The sequence below is a fragment of the Typopeltis vanoorti genome, chromosome 23 (genome assembly GCF_054136105.1).
Source record: "Typopeltis vanoorti isolate ZY-2024b chromosome 23, IOZ_Tvanoo_1.0, whole genome shotgun sequence".
Lineage (NCBI taxonomy): Eukaryota > Metazoa > Arthropoda > Arachnida > Uropygi > Thelyphonidae > Typopeltis > Typopeltis vanoorti.
Window position 1 is genome coordinate 73,281,360 of NC_143571.1, and position 23,676 is coordinate 73,305,035.

At 36.2% G+C, this 23,676-nt stretch overlaps 1 protein-coding gene across 1 annotated transcript in view; it reads left to right on the forward strand.

The window, feature by feature from the left end:
* Window positions 1–23,676, forward strand: part of LOC150093978 (ubiquitin carboxyl-terminal hydrolase 25-like) — a 551,531-nt gene that overhangs the window by 53,436 nt on the left and 474,419 nt on the right. The window lies entirely within an intron of this gene.

The following is a 23,676-nucleotide window of genomic DNA, read 5'->3' on the forward strand; positions in this document are numbered from 1 at the left end:
CCGACATGTTTCATTGAGAACCTTGTCAATAATGACCCTTCCCAAACAAAGGTAGCATACTCAGCTGTCGAAAAGCAAAATGCCAGTGAAGAGGTGTGCAGTACTTGTTGAATTGCACCCCACCAAGACGATGTTAATCAGTGCAGAATATTATTATGTGCTTGAGTTTTAGCTGCTGTCTTCTTTATGTGTCATGTATAATTTAAGGTCCTATCTAGCATAACACCTAGGTAAGTTGGATTTAGATAATTGACCAATTTCACACCCCATTCTATATCAACTCTGCCCTCACCTCTCTATTATTGATAGACATGTTTGGATTTTACTGAGATTTGATTTCAGTTGGTTTTTCTTATAGTAAACTGCTTCTCAATGTTATCAAAAGATTTTGCTTGATAAGCTATTGCCCGGTCATCTGCATATAAGAAAGTTCTTGACCATGAGTTTATTAGTATATATGTTGAAGAGGAGGGGGAGATAGCACACTTCCCTGAGGTAGACCATTTTTATGGATACATCAGCTGCTCTTTTTTCCTTGAAAATCAACAAAGATTTTCCTGCTGAACCACAGCAACCTAAATATATCCACTAATCAATAGCTGTTTGTCATGCTGTAAATTTTGACTATAAGCTTTCTAAAATTTAGTGTGTCATATGCTCTGTCAAATCTATAAATACAGCCCTGTTGCTAATCCCCCTTTCAAAGCTGTCCTCAATAAACTGTGTTAAATTTAATTCTTGTTCAGTGCATGATCTTCCTTGTCTAAATCCTGCCTTTTATTTAAATGGAACAATTGTGTATAACTGTTTTGAAAACTGATAAAGGAAAAGTTGATGTTTATCCTTACAAAAGATATTGCACTCCTAGCCTTTTACAGGATATATCAGCTTATTAGGATTTTAGTCATAACCATACTTTAAATAACAGATTAAGCTCCTTGAAGCTGTAAGCTGGGACAGTAATATTAAAAAAAAAAAAAAAGCTATCTATGCACTCATTTGAGGACTCATTATTTCTATGATCTCCCTAAAATATATAGAGGGGCTGCCCTGTGAGACTCATTGTAAATTGCATTATCTTGATTGCATGTAGAGTGGTGAAATTATCATGTTTTTTAAGTGCATATATTGGGAAGTCAAGATTATTTACTTAAAAATTCTGGACATTTCCATGAAAAAGATCAGTGATATTACTCCTACAGCCTTCTGATATTCTTGTCATCTTCGACACTTTTTTTTTATTTGCTATCAGATAACAATTTGCTTGTTATCTGATGTCTTTCTTCCTGATGTGGTGAAATATCTGAATTTGTTATAAATTCAAGTGATTTCAGCAGAAAAATGATCTCATTATTTTCTTGTTTTCTGTTATTTATCCTCAACTTTCCTGCAGTTTTAAGGAATCCAGGAATGATAAACTCCCCAAACTTTCCTGTTTCATAGTGAATTGAATTTGCATAATATCACAGATGTACCAATTTAGAAAAAAAAAAAAATCTTGCCAAGTGTTGCCATCTATGGTCGAGGCCAAGAACTTTTCAGACTGCCCTTGTATATATATTTCATATAGTTGGTTGCTGCCTGTTGGCCTCTGGTTTACCTGTTGGATCCCTTTATTGTAGGACAACAGGTCAGAAAAAGAAAGAGGGAAATGCAACAGGAAAAAAAGTGTGAATGAGGGAGAATAAGGACTAAATTTATGACATGATAAGAGTACTTGATGAAAGTATGATGAAATCTTGTTTTCCTGGGGCAAATTACAGAGGTTAATGATACTTTAAGGATATAGAGATGGAAAGTGAGAGAGCGAGAATGGTTATTTTGGCTAGTACTAATGATCTAGCAGGAGAAAGTGAAAAATTTGAGTTTGCTGTCATGGTATGATGAGGCGAGCTGAGGCAAAGAGTTTTATAAGGAGAAATGGTGCAGAGTTTGATGAATAGAAGGACTTATAAGGCATTGAGTTGTGTCTTAAGTATTGTTCAGTGAGAGGTCAAAATGGAAAAGTCACGGAAACTAGAATGTTGGGGGGGGGTCGAGATGCAAGTGAGTGAACTTCAAGAAATAGATGTAAGCAGGAGTAATCACATAATGCTGAATATTTTTAGGTTTTTAACATTAGTGGGTTAATCAACACGAGATGTAAGGGAGATCTGGGATGAAGGAGGTATTGCAATCTAGGTATCCTAATGCCTGAAGTATTTGGAATAAAGGGACGAGTTTGAGGCATTGGTTAGTTCAACTAGGCCAAAAGTTATTGGCATTAATGGGACTTGATTGACAGAACATGATATAGCCATAGGAAAAGAATGCAAGGAACACAATATTTTTAGAGGAGAGAGAGAACAGAATGGGAAGAGTTCTGGGGCTATCGGTTGTGAGAGAGGCCAACACGCCAGCAACCAACTACATGAAATATATAGTTGGTTGCTGCTCTAGGCTATGGGAAAAATGCAGATGGCATGCACAGGCAAATTAGCACTATGAATGCAGGTCAAGTAATTATTATGGGGAACTTCAGCTATGAGGACAGACCAGAAGGAGGAATGGTCACAGGTAGGAAAAGAAATGAATTCAGACAGCTGGTAAGAAATAATTACCTTAGATAACATGTAAAGGAGGGGACATGAAGTTCAAGAGGGATGGATCTGTTCACAGCACCAAGGAACTTATAACCAATGTAGCCATACTCCTTCTACTTGGGGAAAGTGATCATGTAGTCGTGACCTTGAAGAATACCAGTCATGCAGAATTTTCTGTTAAGAAGGGATATATGTGGAATTACAAAGCAGATGATTGTGACAAGCTGAGGAGTCAAGTTTTCAGAAATGCATAGCATAAGAAATTGAGGGGAGAAGTGATAGTGCATAGGAGATGGTCAAGGGGTGTTCAAAGAAAGGAGCAGGAGTTGCAGACAAAGAAAAAGTTGTGGTGGGAATATAAAAAAAATTAATCAGCATGCCCATGAGCAGTACAAGGCATAGGCAAGAAATGTGACCTATATAGTAAAGAAGGCCAGAGCTAATTTTGAGAGGAAGCCAGTTGATGAGGCCAAAAGAAATCCTAAAGAGAACTTTTTCTGTCTATGTGGCAAGCAAAAGGAAAAATCACTATGAGAGGTTGATTTTAATAAGTGACTGTGGTGGAGAGGTAAGAGAAGAAAGCCAATTGGTTGAGTTACTGACTGATCATCCAGCTGGAGCTATTCTAGTGCCAAAACTTGCTGATGGGAGAATAAATTAGATGAACTGGAGTTGTTTATGATGTTGCAGAACCTTAAAATGCCAACACAGAGGTAAGATTTTCATATCAGTTAATAATGTTATTATTACATGACACCTCCAAGGAGTCCAAAGACTCATCAAGGGAGGGCACCTACTCTACAACTCTCCATCTCCAACACTCAATCCACCAACAATAAACCCTAACTACCATCATCTATACCAACAATATTTTCACAGACAATCACAAACATCCATGCTCATGGTAGGATTCAAACCCACAGCCTTTTGGCTGGAGAGAGGACACATTAACCACTCGGCCAACCAGGCCGGGTGCAAGGAATTGGAAACTCCTCTAACACAGGTGTTTAACTTGAGCCTCAGTTCTGGGAAGGCACCAAGGGAATGGAAATAGTTCAAAACAGTTTCACTGCATAAAGGAGATTGCAAAACAGAAGTAGCAAATTACAAGCCAAACAGTATTATCTCAAGAGCGATGGTTAAGGCACCAGAGAATGTGATAAAAGATTGGATTCAGGATCGGGTGGATGGGAATATGATACTTTATGAGAAGAAACAATGTTCTGGGTATGGTAGGTAGGTCTTGTCTTAGTAATTTGTTTACTCTTTATAATATATAATAAAGTGACGATTCAGTTGGATAAAGGAAATAATGGCAAATCTGTGATACTGCTGGTCTTTGCAAAGGCATTTGACAAGATTTCACATAGAACTCTGTGCATAAATTGTAACAAATAAGAGATGGATATGAATCTGGTGATTTGGATTAGAGGGTGGCTGATGGAGAGATATCAAAGAGTGGTTTATGGAGGAAATGAGCCCAGAAGAAGGTAGGTGACCAGTGGTCTACCAAAAGGCTCAGTGCTTGATCCTCTGTTAAAACAACAAAATTTCAAATATTCATGATAACCACAGTAATAAGTTTTAAATTTTTCTAAGTTTCTTTCATGTTTATTAATTATACTGGGCAATCCAGATCATTCATCAAGAATTCCACCCAATTTCTTGAAAAAAAAAAAAAAAATCAAGGAGATTCAAATACAAGGGTCAGATATGTTAGTCAGTTTGACACTGTTTCTTGATTTGCTGGTCGGGTTGATTGAGTGGTTAGTGTACCCACTCTCCAACCAACAGGCTGCAGGTTTGAATCCTACCATACGCATGGATGCTTGTGATTGTCTTTAGGTGGGAAATGAATTTCACAGCCCAGTGTGAAATTCATCCAACTCCTCGCTTATTGGAGACACCTAAAGTGGCTTGAAAAAGTTCCATGTTTGGTGTCTAGAGCAAGGTTACCAAACTATGTAAAAATAAATAATATATATATATATATATATAAAATTGATAATAAAAAAAAATCGAAAAAAAAAAATACTTACCCCACCCAAAGTACAAATATACTATAGGTTTATTAATAATGGGAGTAACAAAAAATGTACTAACATTCTGTCATCTGATATTATTCATTTACTATCTGATGATTTCCCCACCTGATGTTGTGAAGATTTCTGAATTTGTTATACATCCAAGATATTTCACCTGGAAAAACAAGATATATATAAACAGATTGAAGGTACAGCCATGGATAGCCCTCTGTCCTCTTTTGGCAAGCTGTTTTTTAAACCTCGTTCTCATCCGTTCATCCCCAACCTTCTCTTTGGTTTCATTACATCAATAACCTTTTTGCTATTTGACCTCATTCTGAAAATTAACTTCCCACCTTCCTACATTAGATCAATGTAGGAAGGAATTGGATTCACCTTGGAAAAAGAAATGCTGGTAGTTTACTATTCTTGGACATCCTTCTTACTCGAACAGCCTCTGGTAGTTTATCGACTAGTGTTTATCAGAAATCTATCTTTACTGACAGGTATATTCATCAAAAGTACTCATCACACCTCTCAAAAAATTGGTGTTATCAAGTCAATTAATAAAATAGATAATGTGTGCTCCTCTCCCTCAAGTTTACAACAAGAACTTCTCACTATCAAAACTTTATTGGAATTAAATGGTTACAACCCTCATCAAATCCAACATACAAATGACTCCCATGTTCAAATGCCTAAGGATTCTTTGACAGACAGTAGGATTCCATTCCCTTATATTTCTGGTATCTCTGAACCTATTGGTAGAATTCTGAAGCTTCAACTTAATCCAACATATTTTCCTATCAACAAAATTTCTCATCTGTTGCCATCTACAAAACAAACTGTTGCCTCTATCATTAGCTGGTGTTTACCACATCACCTGTTGTTTCTGCACAATGATGATGTATTGTTAGTTTCAATACAAAATATTTATACTTTCATTATTAAAGTTTATTACTGTGGTTATTGTGTAATTTTGTTGTTTAACAGTTGTGCTCAAGGTACCTTTAAAGACTGGTCCTCTGGTGTTTAATTTGTACATCAAGAATATAGGAAATCATTTGACAGGAAATATTCAGTTGTTTGTTGATGATGCAAATCTGAGAAAAACAATAGTAAATGAAGATAGTGTAGAAATCCTGCAGAATGGCATTATAGACATAGGCAAATGGCTGCCAGTTTATTGTGGCCAAGTCTAAGATCATGCACTTTGAAATGAAGAGATCACATGCTGTGTCCTGTATTCATAGAAATGAACTGCAAAAAATTGATAAGGCCAGAGATTTGGGAAAAAAAAAAAAAAACTGTGAACAGGAAATCCAAGTTCAGAGGACGTATTGCAAAGGTAGTCAAAACAGTACAACAGATTAAGTGGCAGTTGAAAAACACACTAGCAAGCAAGCATAGGGAGGTTATTGTTACTCTTTATAAGGCCTTAGGCAGTGTTCACACATGCAGACAATTTCTGTGGAACTTGTTTCCCAACATTTTCAACAGAATTGTTTTATAAAATTAACATTTGTAAACTGTCTTAATGATATCGAAAATCTCAAATGCAATTTGAACTGATTTCAAGGCACATATGACGTTTTCTTGCTTCTGCAGTATAATATCTGTTTGGGGTGAAATTAATTTCACGAAAAAGAAGAGACGTAGCGAGTAAAAAATTAATCTATTCTTGAACAAAAATGAATCTTATGTATTATAAGTAAACTGTGTCCATGATCTACATTAAAATACAGTCATCTCTCGACTTACGTCGGGGTTCCGTTCCATCCGGCAGGACATAAGTCAGTACATTAAATCAACAGAGTTACAGGGGTTAGGGACTTAACGGTAATAAGTATACTGTCATTTTAATGTCCAGTGTATTTGCTTGCTATAAATTTCTTTTATAGCAAGCAAATGCATCATGTACTTTCCTTTCTACTAATAAGTAGCATTCAACATTGGGGTCCATGTCTTAAACGATTCTGAGAACATTGCTAACTGCAGAGACCATTTCTGCAAGACCCTTAACTGTGAATTGTTTAACTAACTCTCCATGTTTCTCTTTTTACTCTTCCTTTCCTCATTCTTCCTCTTCTGCAACACGTTGTTCCTCCAGTTCGACCAATTCTTCCGTCCTCCTTTGGCAAGCTATTTTTAATTTTATTTTTAAAATTAATAAAATTTTAAATTCTACATTTTCTTTCACACAACAGCTTTCTATTTCATTCACTCGCATTACAGTTGATTGTGGCATTCGCAAACAACTTTTGAGTCATCCAAGGCTTCTTATATCTCCGCTAATGAACTGGAAGAGTATGCTTCCTAATGTTTTTGAAAGCTCGTGGATTCTCACTGTGCCATATCAGAAATAGTTTCAGTTTATATCCAGCCACATTACCCCTAACAGAATCGTGACACAATCTTTAAGAGCTTTGAAATATTTTAGCTTTTTGCAGAAGAATTGTTTGCTTGAGCATTTTTTTCTGAAACAAGGAGGTCTCATCCATATTAAATATTCATCATCATCATCAAATTCCTGCCATGTACTCTCAAGGGGTGTACAGGATATGATAGTACTACATGAAAAATTTACATCATTACTAACTTCCTATCTACATTTTCCCTCCAAATCAGTCTGTTATCTGTCAAGACTCCAACATCATCAGATCTTATTTTTCTATCGTCTAAGGCACTTTGTACCGTATCAATCCACCTATATCTTGGTCTTCCTCTGGGTCGTTTTCCAGCCAACCTGGCAGAGAATACTTGTTTTGCTAATCTTTCCTCTCCCATTCTATTTAAGTGACCATACCACCTGAGATTAGCTCTGCTAACGCATTCCTGGATGCTGACGATGTCAAGTTCTTTCCTAATATACTCATTTTTAATATGATATTGCCATTGATTCCATCTGTTCACGCCTCTAATCTTTCTCAGGACTCTCATATCTGCGGTCTCTAGTCTTTGGTCAAATATTAAATATTTGCTGTGGCAAATAATTTTCCTCCATAATAATTTTATCCAATTTCTCCACAAACTCCTTGGCAGCCTTCTCATCGGAACTTGCAGATTTAGCATACATTTTCACTTTATGCAGTGCAAAGTGTTGAATTCATAATCAGGTCGTGCTTTCTCCTTCAACATATTGAAGAGACTTAGTGCCTTGGCGGTTATGGTCACAGTGCTAAGATGTATGCACATTTGATTCAAGTCTTCTATGCATGATGGAAGTACCTTTTCCAATCACCAATCGTTGCTTCTTTTTGAAACAACGATTTGAAACGAAGTTGCAAGATCAATTGCTAGCTTCTTTTTCTGTGATTCTTCACAAGGTTTCTTAATTGGGTGTGTAGGGGCCATGGTGCACAAAATATCGCAAAATATTTAATGATAAACACACAAATAACATATTTTTCAAACACAAAATCAACAGAAGAACAGTTGAAGCCAAGTGCAGACTACCAAGGGAGGTGTTGCTGCTGAATGTGCTGTTGCCACTGCATTGTTGCTAAATAAAAACCTTTTTACTTTATGCTCGCTTGAGTCCTGTTTGAAAGTATAGTCGAAAATGTTATTTATTCCATGATGGGATCATGGACATATCTTCCAGGACGTAACTCGAACAGACGTAAGTCGAGGGATGACTGTACTAACATACACAAGATATCTATGACTGATAAGACAGAAGACATGCTGACAAAAAAAAATACTTATGTAATGAACACAGGATTCGTGAAAAGGTGGATAATTCCAATGATGATTGGAAATTATTTATATATATATATATATATATATATATATATATATATTTTTTTTTTTTTTACATTACATTACTATGTAAAAAGCATATAATGATCAGTGAACAAATGAAAAAATTCTTAGAATTCCAAGTATAACATAAATAAAACACAGAAATAAATAAATAAATACACATAACAAGTACAACAAATTGTACAAGATGATATCCCACTGTAAAAATCTCACAAATATTTTACTTATTATGTTGGATTTTTACAGTTATGTATACTGAGTATAAATTTCATTAATCTGGAATTAATGAAAATATGTTTTTGTTATATAATAAGATAATCTAAAAATATATGCATATGTTCACATTAATTAATGCAATTATATGCTTAGTATTACTGGAACAACAATGTGGTAAATGGTAGCATAATAAAGGAGACTTAAATGTAGGTATAAGTAGTAAAGTTGCTTACCGTAATGTTGTAATCCTTAGGGAATAACACAGAAATTATGTATGCAAAATATAAGTTTGTAGTATTTTGTTTGTATGTCACACTATTACTGTACTATATGCGAGCACTGTAATAACAGCAGCCATTTTTGTCACTTGAGTTTCTCTTTGAATCTTGGTAACAGGAATGCATTAACTGTTTTTTAGAACAACTATCACTGGTTAACAGGAAAGCAAGTGAGCAAAGAGTAGGCAAGCAGGGAAGGAGAGCCAGAAAGGTCTAATAAATTACTGAGTTCTCTAATCTCAGAAAAGTTTTTAACTGCATCTTTAACTACTCTCTACAGAAGGAATGTAAAGTTAATAATGAAGAACAGTAAAGTGTATCAAGCCTTTGTATATTTGAAGCAAGTAGTATATATTCCAAGAAGCAACATGGAATCTGTAGTAAACTTCCTTTTATTGGAAGTACATTTGGAAATGATTATTTAATGTATTCCTATTGTTTGAGTGATTATTCTTCATACCTACTCCAGCAAATTGAAAGAAACATGTTTAAAAGAGCCTCCATAGCTCAGTCAGTATAGACGAAGCCCTTTGGTTGGACCTGGATTCGATTCCCGTCAGTGGCCTGAGGAACCTTTATCTGGTCTCTTTCAACTAAAGGCGTTAGCCAGTCTCATACAGGGGTAGGGGGTTTTTCACCAGGAAACTTGGGTTTTTCGTCCCCCAAAACAGGCAAACCAGCCCAGGAATAGGGAGTAACCAACCCATTTCATAGGATTTCGGTTCCAAATACCTACATGGTAAAATGTGTAGGTCTGCATGTGAGCATAAATTAGGATAGGATGTGTTTAAGGAAACTTGCTTACTGAAAGAAGATATATTAGTTAAGTGAAGCCTTTTAACTTTGTAGTTCTCGTGGAAAGGCTTAGATGTTGGTTATGGATTTTTTACTAAATAATTTAAGAAAATTACTACGTCAACTAGAATATACATTAAAATAAATTTTAATATACTTCAATATTTCGGCAACGTCACGTTGCCATTTTCAAGAAACTTGAGAACAAGACACGTGCACGCAAGCACAACAAACAGTAAGTGAGGAAGAAGTAGGACGTTATTATTTCTCCCAAATTGGGTGATTGGGCTGAAGGTCTTCTGATGTAGGTTTCCCAAATTTGAGGCAGTCTCATGCAGCCAAATTTGTTGAGGTTTGGATTGTTTCTTAGGGCTGAAGCTGATTCCATGAAAAGCCTTTCATATTTGTATTTACTACGGTGTATTATCGTGGCTTTCTTCCATCATATTCCATGGCAGGTATCCAGCGCATGGTCAGCAAGACCAGAGTGGCTGTATTGGTGAAACCGGATGTAGTCCTTGTGTTCTGAAATTCTGATATTTGCTGTCCTGCCTGTTTGGCCAAAGTAGGACAGCTTACAGCTGCAAAGGACCTGGTATACACCAGGTAGGTCTAGGGGGGGGGAGTTTGGTCTTTAGTAGAGCAGATAAGGGATGCCAATTTTTTATTATGGTCTGTAACAAGAAGTTAAGTCATGTTTTTTTAGGGTTTTTGTAATTTTTTCAGAGGTGCCTCGGATATAGGGTATGGTGATGGATTTAGAGTAATCCTTGTTGTGAGGGGGGGTTACTGGTTTCAGTATTTTTTGGGGGGTGGCCATTGGCTGAGAGAGAATGTGGTTTAGTTCTGTGGTTAGGGCATTGTCATTTGAACAGATAGGTTTAGCCCTGTTGTGTAGTGTCTTAATGACTCCATAGTGTTGCGAGGAGGGGTAGTGGGATTATTGGTGAATGTATCTGCCTGTATAGGTGGGTTTTCTATAGACTGAGAAAATCAAGATTCCTAGATTACTTTGCTAGTGAAGAACACATTAACTAGTAGAGATAAAGAAGTTGTAATTCCTCTTTATATGGCCTTAATGTAACCACATCTGGATTACTGTGCTCAAGTCTGATCCCCTGAATTTTTTGGGGATGTGGAAGCTTTGGAGAGGATTCAGAGATGAGTGACCAAGATGGTAAGTGGCCTGTGAAATGTGCCCTATGAGGATAGATCGAGGATGTGTAGATTGCACAAGTTGGTTGATAGGAGAAAAAGAGAGGATATGATAGAAACATATGAATGAGTGGAATTAGTTGCCACAGTCAGTTGTGAGTGCATTTTCTGTTAATGGGTTCAAGGAGAAACATGATAGGTATGATAGTGTGGATAGATCGGTCTGCTGTGATGAGTCTTCGGACTCCATGGAGGTGCCCGTATAAAAATAATAATGATCTAGTTTGTTTATATTGTATTTTAGTTGATTTGCATACGCTGCCAGCCTGGTTGGCCGAGTAGATAGCATACCTGCTTTCCAGCCAAAATGCTGCATGTTCGAATCCTGCCATGGGAATGGATGTTTGTGATTGTCTGTGGAAATACCAGTGGTAGTCAGCGGTAGTTGCGGTCAATTGGTGATTAAATGGTGGAGACGGTGCTGTAGAGCCCTCCCTCGATGAGTTCTTTGACTCCCTGGAGGTGTCAAATAATAATAAGAAGAAGGATGGTACCAATTAGAAAGTGGTCACTGTCACACTCAGCTCCTCTGAAACTCTTAATATTCTGAATGCTATTCAGAGTTTCAGAAAGACTGTCTTTTATTGATTATGATGTTATATTTGATTGAATTTATGTACATGAGGAGATTTCCATGTGTGTTTGTGTATATTAAATTTCTGGATATTACCAAATTAATTAATCCCTTCCTTCATGCTTACATGGTGATCAGCATACATCATGAAAATTATGGAAATAACTACCGTGTTAGAGTAAAACTTTAGTTTAATATGAATCAAAATAAACATTCTACGTTCCAACCATGAAGGTCATCATCTGGAGTATACACATATATACTACTGTATATGTGTATGCTGCTGCACTACAATCTACATGATATGCTAAAGTTACTGATCAACCATTAAAACTCTTGGCCTGACTGGAACTTTTAAATTTTTGTTCATATGGAAATTTAAAGAAGCCTGTGAAAGTTTGATTAACCACCCTAATCTTAACAGTAATGGTGGCATAAAAATCCCAAGAATTTGGATGGCACACATTCAGCCTACTTAGTTTTCCAGCAAACCCTGACTTTAGGACTCTAAGCAATTTTTCAGCTTTTATTAGCCACTGTCTATACCAGTTTGTTGTAATTTATATATACTTATAGATGTAATTTTTTTATTTTTATTTATTTATAATTTTTTTTGTGTGTGTATGTGAACATGTTGCTCTCCAGCTTAATTTAATTTTGTAATCTAATAGATAATAATAATGACAGGACTCTAGCTTTGATATGTAGTAAGGTTTTTTTTTTTCCCCAGAGGTCAGGCCAATAGTTTTAACAGTTGATCAATAACTTTAACATGCTGTGTGGATTATGCAGCTTGTTTCTTTTTATATATGTGTATACTCCAGATGATGACCTTAATGTGAAGGTCGAAACGTCGAGTGTTTATTCTGGTTTATATTAAACTAAAGTTTTACTCTAACACAATAGTTGTTTCCATAATTTTCATGATGCAAATTAATTAATCTTTGTCCATTAATATTTGTCTATTCATGAAGTGATTTCCATTAATTTTTATATATATTCTTTTCCAATTTTTGCATTGAAATCTAATAGAGTGATTATATCATCCTGTCTTGGAATTTTTTTGAGGATTAGTTCCATTTTTGAAAGAATTCATCTTTGATTCTTTCTTATGCTTCTGTATGTATGTATGTGTACGTTAATAAAGGTTATCTTGAACAGTTTTGCTTATACTCTTAGCTTGCTTGTTCTTTCATTAAAAGCTTTATTAAATTTAATCAGAGATGACCAAAAATTTTTTTCCTAATGATGAAACCTGTTTCAAATTCATGTTTATCAAATTTGTTTCCAGCATAAAGTAGCAAAATGTTCTCTTTCTTCCAATTATCTTCTCCCATCCATCATGTCTCGTGTATTGCTACTATATCCATTTTATATCTATTTAATTCATGTATAATTTCTTGAAAATCTGACTCTGTACAAGTTTCTCACATTCCAGGAATCTATTCGAAAACCATTATTCCAAGGCTTTTTGGTCGATATCCATTTAAGTCCATCAAGTGAAAATTACTTGTTACATATTTCATCACTGGTTTATTTTTTATGAGAAGAAGTTATTGGCCCTATGCTCAACCCCCAACCTGGAGGACCAGGGTGATTCTCTTTGTCTGACTCCTTACCTGTGACCTGTCTACCTTGGGAGTTCCTGCTGGTAGCAATGCAATCACTGGTATAGCTCATAGGATCATTGAAATGTATAAGTCTTTCACCACCACAACAAGTTGGAGACAATTGAGGGGGGGGGGTAATAATACAGAAAAAATAAATCAATTATTTTCTGAAACAACTTTTATTTTCAGTTGTTATTAAAAACTTAGCCTGTAACTCTGTATACTCTATTGGGTATCATTAAGTAATATTAGCACTTGTACATGAGAGAGAAGTGTCTTGAGTGGAAAAGGATACAAAGATTTTGAGGCTGAAGAGAAGGATGCCAAGATTTTGGATGTGATATTTTGTACCAAGAAAAACTTAGAGATATAAGTGAACTAAAGAAGAGAAATTTGATCTTTTGCTTGGGGATCCAGGCATTATCAAAAGTAAGAAGAATGTGAGAAATGAAGCTTCACAAGGTTGTCTTTATCTCCAGTGGATAATGGCAAAGCGATGGCATTGGTTCAAGAAGATTTTAACAAGGTTAGTCTATTGAAGAATAGTGTAGCACTATCATCAGCAGAACTATTAATAGTATTTGTGGTTAGTGAGAAAAAATATAATGTATAGAAAGAGGAGGGTGGCACATAGCAATGGGTACTCAGGTTAAGAAGAAGCTATCCACCATGACATGAATGAATGAACTTAAAAGAAAAAGGTAAAATGTAGACCAGGGGTCGATATAACATTGTTAGGAGTCAATTCATGCTCAGGGGTCGATAGAAAAATATGACATCATTGTACGGGTAATATTTAATTCGGTTAACTTGAATTATCTCCATCCTGATTGACAACGTAATTAAGAGTGAATCGTGGGAACAGCGACAAGAATAGGACCTGTAAGATGGAGCAAGGTCATGAAAATAGTTACGGAGGCCAATCAAGTAGGCCAAAATGATGTATTTACCAACAAGCGTCTTTTTTGCTTATCCTGTTATAATTACGTAATAGTAAAATAGAGGGGGTTGATAAAAAGTCAAGAAACTCTTGAAGGGGTTGACGGTCAGAGAAGTTTGGCGACCCTTGATATAGACCATAAAATAGTAATTTGGTCAGAAATTTCTTGCTGAACCTGATCACATGACTTGAACATGTCAAGAGCAACTACATAAGTGTTTCTCTGCATTTTCATGGTTTCCTGGAAAACCATGAAAATGCAGATTTTTGTATCCATTGCAAACACATAGATATTCTTCCAAGTTTTCCATGACATTTATTTCATTAAATGCTTGGAAAAGGACATCTCTTCATCACCCTTGTTTCTCCACTTGGTTTTGTTATTTTGATATGTTTGCTATTTGGCCATATGTAAATGGAGAATTAGACAGTTTATTAGATTAAATTAACAACCTTTTCTATAGAATAAAATTTACATTAGAAAAATAAAATAATAGTCTTCCTTTGTTGAATTCAATGGTGAAGAGGGAAGTGGATAGTTCTCTGAGTTTTTCCATTTATAAGAAGCCAGTGTTCACTTCAGGACTGCACCATGTTTCATAAAAACTAGAAATTATCAAGACTTGTCCACAGGGCATATGTCATCTGTTCTTCTGAGGACATTCAGCCTGGAATTGCAATCTATAAAACAAGCGTGATTCTGAATGGATATTTTCCATCCTGATTACAGTGTATCTTGGACAATTGTCAGCTTGGTTGGCTGAGTGGATAGTATACAAACGCTAACCAACAGGTTGTGCATTCAGATTCCATTCTACTGTAGGCATGGATGTTTGTAAAAGCCTGCTCTTGATGAGCTTGTATATGAGTTTTTTTAAATATATTTTCCTACTAATATCTCATCGTTGAATGCCAAGAGAATTTCCATTCTTTACATACAATACATTTCTGAATGCATCTCAAAAGTTTAAAAAAAAAAAAATTGAATTCAGGACAATCTTCAAGCCAATAAACAAAATTTCCTCACTTCCTTCCATTAAAGATCCACTTGCTTCACCTGGGAGTGTATCATATTCCTTGGTTCCTACATTCTCGCCTATTTTGGGCTGACTGGTTGTACCATAGACATTCCATGAACAGGAATTACATCAGTTTTCTCTAAGCTGAGATTTCTGGTCTTGCAGAACATAGAGCTTCTAATTAGCAAAAGGATTCTATGGGATATCACAAAAATTCTTCACACAATCCTTTCAAATCTGAGAGACTCTTCAAAGACCATTGTGAAGCTCTTCACTATCAGTCCAGTCTTAATTGAAATGATGGTCTAAATTCTATTTCTAAATTCTGAGAAATAATAATTGAATGCTCAGTCATAATATGTATCTGCAATGGTTATGTTTTTTTTTGTATGTATGCATGCGTGCAGGTGATGTAAATAACTTACAGGATGATTTAAATAAATTGACAGTGTGTGCAAAGGACAATGGTGTCAATTTAATTTTGTAAAATGTAAGGTAATGAACTTTTGGATGAAAAGATTACATACCTACATATATCGATGGTACTAGTTCACAGGAAATTAACGAGGCTAGGGATCTGGGAGTGATGGTGGATAGAGATTTGAAATTCAGAGGACATGTTGTAAGAGTTTAGAAAAAAGCTCAGAGGATATTGGATGTTTTTCATCTTAGATAGATGTTGAAGAACACATTGACAAGTAAAGATAGGGAGGCTGTTAACTCTCTTTATAAGGCTATGATTCGGCCACATGTTGACTACTGTGCACAGATTTGGTCAAATGTGTTTCTTGGGAACAGAAGGTGGTGGAACAGTTTCAGAGATCAGTGACCAAGCTGGCGACAGATCTGCGGAATGTTCCCTGTGAGGATGGATTGAATGTATGTGTGTTGCAGAGTTTAGCTGACAGATTGAGGAGAAAGGATGTGGGAGAAACTTATAGGGTATTAAAGGAATTCCATAAGATTGACATAAAAGAAAATTTTCAATACATGAGGAGTATAGGGAAAAACAAGGGGTCACATTTGGAAGTTGTCCAAGAGTGGTTAATAAGGATGTGCAGACTAGATTCTTTACTCGGAGAGTTGTGAATGAGTGGAATGGATTGCCACAGGTGGTTGTGAGCACCCCAACAATGAATGAGTTTAAGGAGATGTGTGATAGGTATTGCATTGATGAATAATGTTTGTCCCCCAGGATTAGTCTTTGACTCCATGGAGTACCCATATAAATAGTAATAACTGTGTTAATGACTATTTCTCACTTCACGTGGGTTCCTAATAATATCGCATGACTGGCTGGAAAGTTGCAGACCTGAAACACTTTGTAACTACTGTTCATTTCTTTCTTTCTTTTCTGCTTCATGTAGCAATCTGTTCTCTTTGTGTGTATTCACTTTGATAGTGTTATGGGATACTCATCATGAAATATTAATGGTTTATATTCAATTCCTTGTTTTCTGTACATTCCTGGAAGTTATGTAAAAGTGTGTGAGAGAAATTTTTTTACATGGAGAATTGTCAGTTAATGGAATGCATTACCAGAATGTGCTGTTAATGCAAGGAGTGTTAAGGATTTTAAGATTTTATATGATAAATATGTTGTTGTCAGTTGAATAAACCTCCCACGATGAGTCTGTTGACTCCATGGAGGGTGTAAAAATAATAATAATAATTTTACATGTTATTTAATCATGTAATGATTAAATATTATGAAAAAAATGAAAAAAAAGTATTTATCAAGACTTATGCATTTTCTGGAAATCAAGGGTATTTCCATTCAAGATTTTGATATTTTGATAATCTCTGATGTGATTTCTGTATTCACTGACATCCCTTTGGTAGAGATTATTTGCCTTCTATATGAAAACTTCCTTTGGATGTTGTGAGGATTTGAATTTGTAATATAATCAGAATATTTTAGCTAGGAAAAGATTAATAAACAGATTGATGGTACATGTGTGAAGATCCCTTTGTCTCCACCCTTGACTAATTATGTAAATGAATTGATACTTTGAAAACAAAGTATTGTCTAAGTTTTCATTCATTCATTCTCAGCCTCTCTGCTTGGGCTTGCTATGTAGATGACATAGTTGTCATTTGGCTGCATACTGCAAAGGAAATAACCACTTTCTTGCTTCAAATCAACAGCCTCCATCCACATATTCACCATGGAAAAGAACATTTCTGAGAGTTGACCCTTGTTTGACATCATATTTTTTACATCAATTCTATGTGAAGAGTTACAGGTTTTAGTTGTTTGGAATTCAGTATTTTCAGATTCAGTGTTTGCAGTTGTACTGAAAAGGGATACTGGCAGCTGCTGTTTTTTTCCCTCTCTCACTAACAGGTCCAAAAGAAAGTAGAGGAATAATAGTTGCTAGTTCAATGGAGTGCTGATCATGAAAATACTTGTAGAAGAGAGATGGAGCTGAGACATTGCACCTGTGACATTTGAGGTTAAAGTGAGTGTGAGGGAGGGATCATTTATCTGTTGAATTATTCTTCTCTGGACAGTACTTTTAAGTAGGTTGTAGGTGCACCACTCCAAACATGCGAGTAGTATTCTAAGAATGTGCAGATTTGAGGGATTTGCACAAAGTTAGTATCTTGGTGGGTAAAAAAATAGTGTCTTGAGTGGAAGAGAATGCCTAGTTTTTAAAGAGGCTGAGGATGCTATTGGTGTGGTCTGTTTGTTAAGAGAGAGGCTGGAAGTTCAATCCAAGAAGAGAGATCTTATTTTGTTGGTAGAATAAGGATTAGATAGTTTATATTCCTTTTGTGAGAGAAAAGACAAGACTGCATTTTGGTGGTACTGAAGGTGAACAGGTTGTCCTCTTCACATTGAAGGATGGTATAGAAATCAGTGTTTAAGGCACTGATTGAAGATAATCTGGAAGCTTGGGATTTTAGAAGAAATGAGTGATGCCAGGAGATCAACTTTAGTAGATACTGTAACAGTAGTGCCATCTGGATGAGAGAGAGAGAAGTATAGAGGTTAGCAGAAGTTACATCTGATAGCATTTGCAAGGCACCAAAAGTAATGGCTTCCATTTGGACAGGAAGTGAGTTTTGCTATTGGCCTTTATGAAGTCAGATTTCAATTTTCTGATAGTTGTTTTGCATTTATTGCATACTATTATTACTATTTACTTTATCTATATTATATTTATATATTTACTATATATATATATTACTATTATTACTATTACATACTATTATCACTTGGTAAGTATGCACCTGTGGTTCTGGTTGCAAGTCACTTATAGTAACCTGTTTTTTGGTTTTTTTTTTTACTTGAAGTACTTTGAAATGTGCACCCTCTTTTGAATCATGGCTTGGAAAGTAGATGAGAATTTTGGACATCATAATGAGCAAAGATCCTCATGCCAGTAAGGATGATTTTTGTAACTTGCTCAGAGCATAGGGTTAGGTCAGAACACAGCAATAGTCAGACCATTGAAAGAAGAGTAGAATTTTCTAGTCTTCTTTCCTGGAGGTTTTCCTACTTAGTAGCATGTAATGCCAAAGTACACAAGCTTGGGAGTGGTTGGAGGGAGGTTATTTTCTGTGAGAGGAGATTTGCACGAGATTGTGATCTGAATTAGGTGGTTACGTATATCTGAAACTCCTGCAGATTTCAGCTTGTCAGTGGTGTTGGAAAGGGGAGCCAGTTGGAGTTATAAATGCCAAATTCACTAAGGAGGTTGGCTTTATGTTTGGATAGCTGGATTGTAGAACAGTCTAGCTTTATGGATAGGAAGGTGAAGTGGTCAGTGTTTTTTAGAGTTTGGAGGAAATTCTAAATTGGGCATTTTGTTCTGGTGCCTTTTGTGGCAAAAGGAATTGGGAAGTGTGTAATTGGATATTGAAGGTGGATTGTGGTTGTTGTAGCTGCAGTTTGGGTTTCTGTAGTGGGAGGTCTGGATGACTAAGTGATGTACATAATTTATGTTGGCATTTATGCCACAGATGTAAGTAAAGCAGATGTGAAAGTGAGAATTTTTTTAGGGATTCTGAAATGCTGTTTATATTATTTTTAGTTTTGCTTTTTTGTCAGGATTAATTTATGATGGAGATTTATTTCATTTGCAGCATCACATAGTGTTCTTGTATTTCATTTGCGGTTCATGGCTAGATGAATGAAAGAGTAGAGTGGAGGACATGTAGTGGGAGGAGATACTTTTGAACATCACACCATACAGAGTATGACCAGTCTGCTTGTTATAATTTGGTCTCACCAGTGCCTTGTCGATACCACTACTTGGATTCCCTCTCCAGGGAAGTATAACATAGCAGGATATGTGACAGTGGGGATTATGCAGTAGCTGACTGGAAAGCTTCCTGAATTATTGGTACAGCAGCCAGAAACTATCACTATCTGGCAGCCAACATCCAGTACCAGTGTTTTTACTGAGGGATCCTTGAAATGGAAGAAGTCTGAGACTGTTAAGTATGTTTGCCAAAGAGGAACAGGAACTGGGGTACGAGTTTCTGTCCTCTTGGCATGCTCTTGAAGGGTATCACTCATGTTGCATGAATATGAGAAAAGCAGAAACCAGTACCTATGTTCTTTAGACATCTGATATCTTGTCATCGAGTTTATATCAGAAACCTATCTTCACTCTCAGATATATACATTGGGGGTTCTGCACAGAGTTGTCAAATTCTTAGATAATAGAACACAACATTTGTTCTTCACCTTCATCCTTATTATAGTAACAGCTTTCTCACTATAAAAGCTTTATTGGAATGATGGCTATCAGATGGCTACAATCTGAGTCACATTCATCAGATAATAGATTACTACATTTCTGCACTGCAATAGTATGCAGGGTTATGATTTCATATACAGAACAAAATTTCTGAATTCTTACCAGCTACAGAAGACAAAGTTTTGCTTCTGTCTCTTGCTGGTGTTTAGTAGATTCCTTGTAAATGTAATCTGATGCTTTGGATGGATAAAGTGTTCTCTGGGAGGGAAAAAAAAGATTATTTTTGTTAATAGAGACCTTCAGTGGGTCAGGAACTTATCAAGGGAGGCCATATATTATTACCTGCACACTGCACTATTATTATTATCCTCAACAGCCTTCTATAACACCACATCTCAAAAGCAGCTATTCTTTTCTTATCTGATTTCTTTAGGTTTCAAATCTCACATCCATAAGTTGCTGTTGGAAAAACAGCTGCATCCAAAATCTTCCACTTTGTACTTGTGGAGATAGATCCATCTTTCCCAATTTTAGACAATTCTCTGACTGTTGTTTTAGCCATTCCTAATCACTGACATCTTCTGAACAGCAATTCTTCACATTAATAATGGTTTCCGACTTCCTCAATTCTTTCTCCATTAAGGTACACTTGTTTCTCAGGAGCTTCCCTGTTTGTATTTCCTTTGAGAACTATAATCTTTGTCTTGCGAGGATTGAGCTGAAGTCCTCTGTTCTTACTGATCTCATTAACTTTGTCATGAATTTGTTCTAGTTCTTCCTTGTTATTACAGAGGAGTACTGTATCATCAGCATACCTACCCCAGATTACTGATAAATCTACCGCCTAATTCCTGTCTTGAGCTCATCCAATGCTTTACATGTGATGTCCTCAGCATAGATACTAAAGAGCAGAAAGTAAAATCCTTGCCTGACTCCTTTTCCAACCTGAAGCCAATCAGTTAATTCAACACCTGTTTTTATACCGGCTTCTTGCTCCTTGTACAAGTCAGCTATCAACCTGATAGTGTGTTGAGGAAAACTCATTCTTTTCATTACTTACCACAGTTTCACATGCTGAACACAGTCAAAAGCTTTAGAGTAGTCTATGAAATACATTACCATACGGAGTCTAAATTCTTTATACTTTTCTATGATCTGTCCAAGGCAAAGGATCTGATCTTCTGGTACCCTTACCTTTCTTAAAGCTGCTTGTTTCTCAGGCATCTGTCTCAACTTTGGCCTCAATCCTATTTAGAATAATCTTCAATAAAATCTTGCTTGCTTGAGATATTAAACTAATAGCTCAAGTTCTATAGTTCTTGCAACCCCTTCGTATCTCTTCTTATTTAGTGGTATGAAAACCGACTTCTTCCAGTCTCTAGGCCATGTTGTCTCCCATATCCTTGTAATCAGTCTATAAAACACTTTTATTCCCTCCATCTCCTGTGGCCTTAACTCTGCTGGGATTTCATCTGTACTTGGGGCCTTATTGCTGTTAAGCTGCTTAACTGCTCTTTCAACTTCATGCTGAAGTGGGGGAGGTTCCAGATCGAAATTTTCCTGGCGAGAGGGCTCCTTCAAATTTTCTTTAGCCTCTCTGTTGTACAGTTCCTTACAATATTCTTTCCATCTGTTTTTGATTTCCACTTCTTCTGTTAGTAGTACTCCATTTCTATCTTCGATGAACGACATTAAATCATTAAATTTGGGTTTAAACTTGTGCTTTAGGTCACAAACCGAATGAAACATCCTTTTATAATTGTGCCCCCTCATCTGGAAGTCTTTATCTCTTCACATTTATTAGTATAAAACTTTTCCTTGTCCTGCTTGATGGCGCTTCTGATTCTCTATGTAATCTCTTATATTCTCCAGTTCCTGTGTTTCTTTGTTTTCCCAGCTGGCTTCTTTCGATTAGTTCCCATGTTGAATTTGATATCCATGGGTCTCTTGGTCTTCTTATTGGACCAAGATACTTGGCTGTATCCTGTATTATCACCTTGACTCCTTCCTAAAGCACAGCTGGTGAGTTCTCCTTACTAGTCTCCAAAAACATCATCCATCCGAGTTGATGTGAACCCACTAGGAATTACTCTAACATCCAGTCTAGTGGGATGTGCCTGACTTGGAAGTTTTCGGAATCTTAGTATTACTTTGGCTCTTATTAGCTGATGATCTGTACCATAGTCTGCTCCAGGACAAGTATGCACACAGAGATGCTTGTCTTTCACCATTGGAAAGCCATTATGTAATCAATCTAGTGTCTCAACCTATCAGTGTTAGATGTCCAAGTATAGGTCTGTCATGGGTGTTTCTGGAAGCAGGTATTATCTGTTAGCATGTGCAAATTCCAACAGTTTTTCACCATAGGTGTTACATTCACCCAGACCAAACATACCACAATCCAGCCTAACTCTCATACTCTTTCTGACTTTTGAATTAAAATCCCCTAAGATGAAAACTTAGACTGCTTTGGACTGCCTACCAAGGAGAAATAGGTAGTCCAAAGCAGTCTAAGTTTTCATAGAATTCTTCACTCTCTTCATCAAGCCTATTTGTGTGGATTCATAAACTATCATGATTGACACATTGGTAAGATTAGCCTTAAGTCTAATACAAGGTATCCTGTCATTAACAGGGTTATAACCAAAACGGGTTATTGTCTGAAGTGTCCTTAGTATCACAGCTACCCCATGACACTTTGAGTCACCTCCCAAGTAAACAACTAGCTTACCATCCTGTCTTTTGAAGTGACCTTCTCCATTCCAACTGGTCTCTGTAATTCCCAGGATATCAATTTTATACCTCTCCATCTCTTTACGGACAATATCTAGAATACCCATCTGTAGATCCGAACATTCTGTATGCCTATGTAAAATTAATCTCTTAAGGTTAATCATATACCTTCTGTAGTCCTCATTCACAATATCACTGGATTTTGCTGGAGACTGTAACATAGTTCTTGAACAGGATCTTCTGCCTAAGCTCTGAACGCAGATCTGATTATTCTGCACAACTGATGCAGCTTGAGATGTATTATAAGGCACAACCATATTAGCATTTTGAAGTCACTGCAAGAAAAAAAAGTGGTAGGGTTACAGAGGCCCCAAATTTTTTACATATCTAGGATGTTTTGTTCCCCAGTTGATCTCACATTGGCCAGGTAGGTTGGGAGTTCTGCCTACTAAGTGAGGCAGATTCCCATTGCATAAGACAAAGAGGAAAGATTCACCTCTATTCCTTAAATTCTCTAATGGCATTAGGGGGGGGCAAGAAGGAAAGTAAGAAGGGGGAGGAACTGGTCTACAGATGATATAACAGATGTATATTACATGAAGTAAGGCATCCAGTGAAGAAATAAAAGGGAACTCAATATCGCATACACCAGATTGATAGCTTTTAACAATTGGCTCTCATTAGTTGAACAGTCTCTTTTGCATCTGTCTTTTGGGTTGTCTTTAGCTTGCAGATCCAGTTTCTTTTTATAAGCAGACCTAGCTTTCTGTACAACATGTGTAACTCTTCTAACCTGTTCCTTATAATTTTCATAACTGATGTCATCCTTATGTACATGGTATTCCTTCCACATCTTTTTGTTACAAATCTTGCTTAATAAGATTAAACATCCATTTCACCTCAATCATGAACTCAATATGTCCAGAGAGTTCATAGAATAAACTACACTGTTTATTCTGTGAACTCTGTGGACATATTGAGTTCATGATTTAAGTATTTTTTAGGCACTTGCCATGATTATTGAACATCAATACTACATTGAAGACCTTAAAACCTCAAAAGTCAGGTTTTCCACAACACAGTGTCATTTAGAAAGATGCCTTCTCATTAGATGCAGTTTTAAACATGAACACCTCTGCAAAAAAAGTTCTGTATCTCCATGTATTTTAGTCTAATTTAAATGAGAATGATTGCCTTTCTCTCTCTTGAAAGT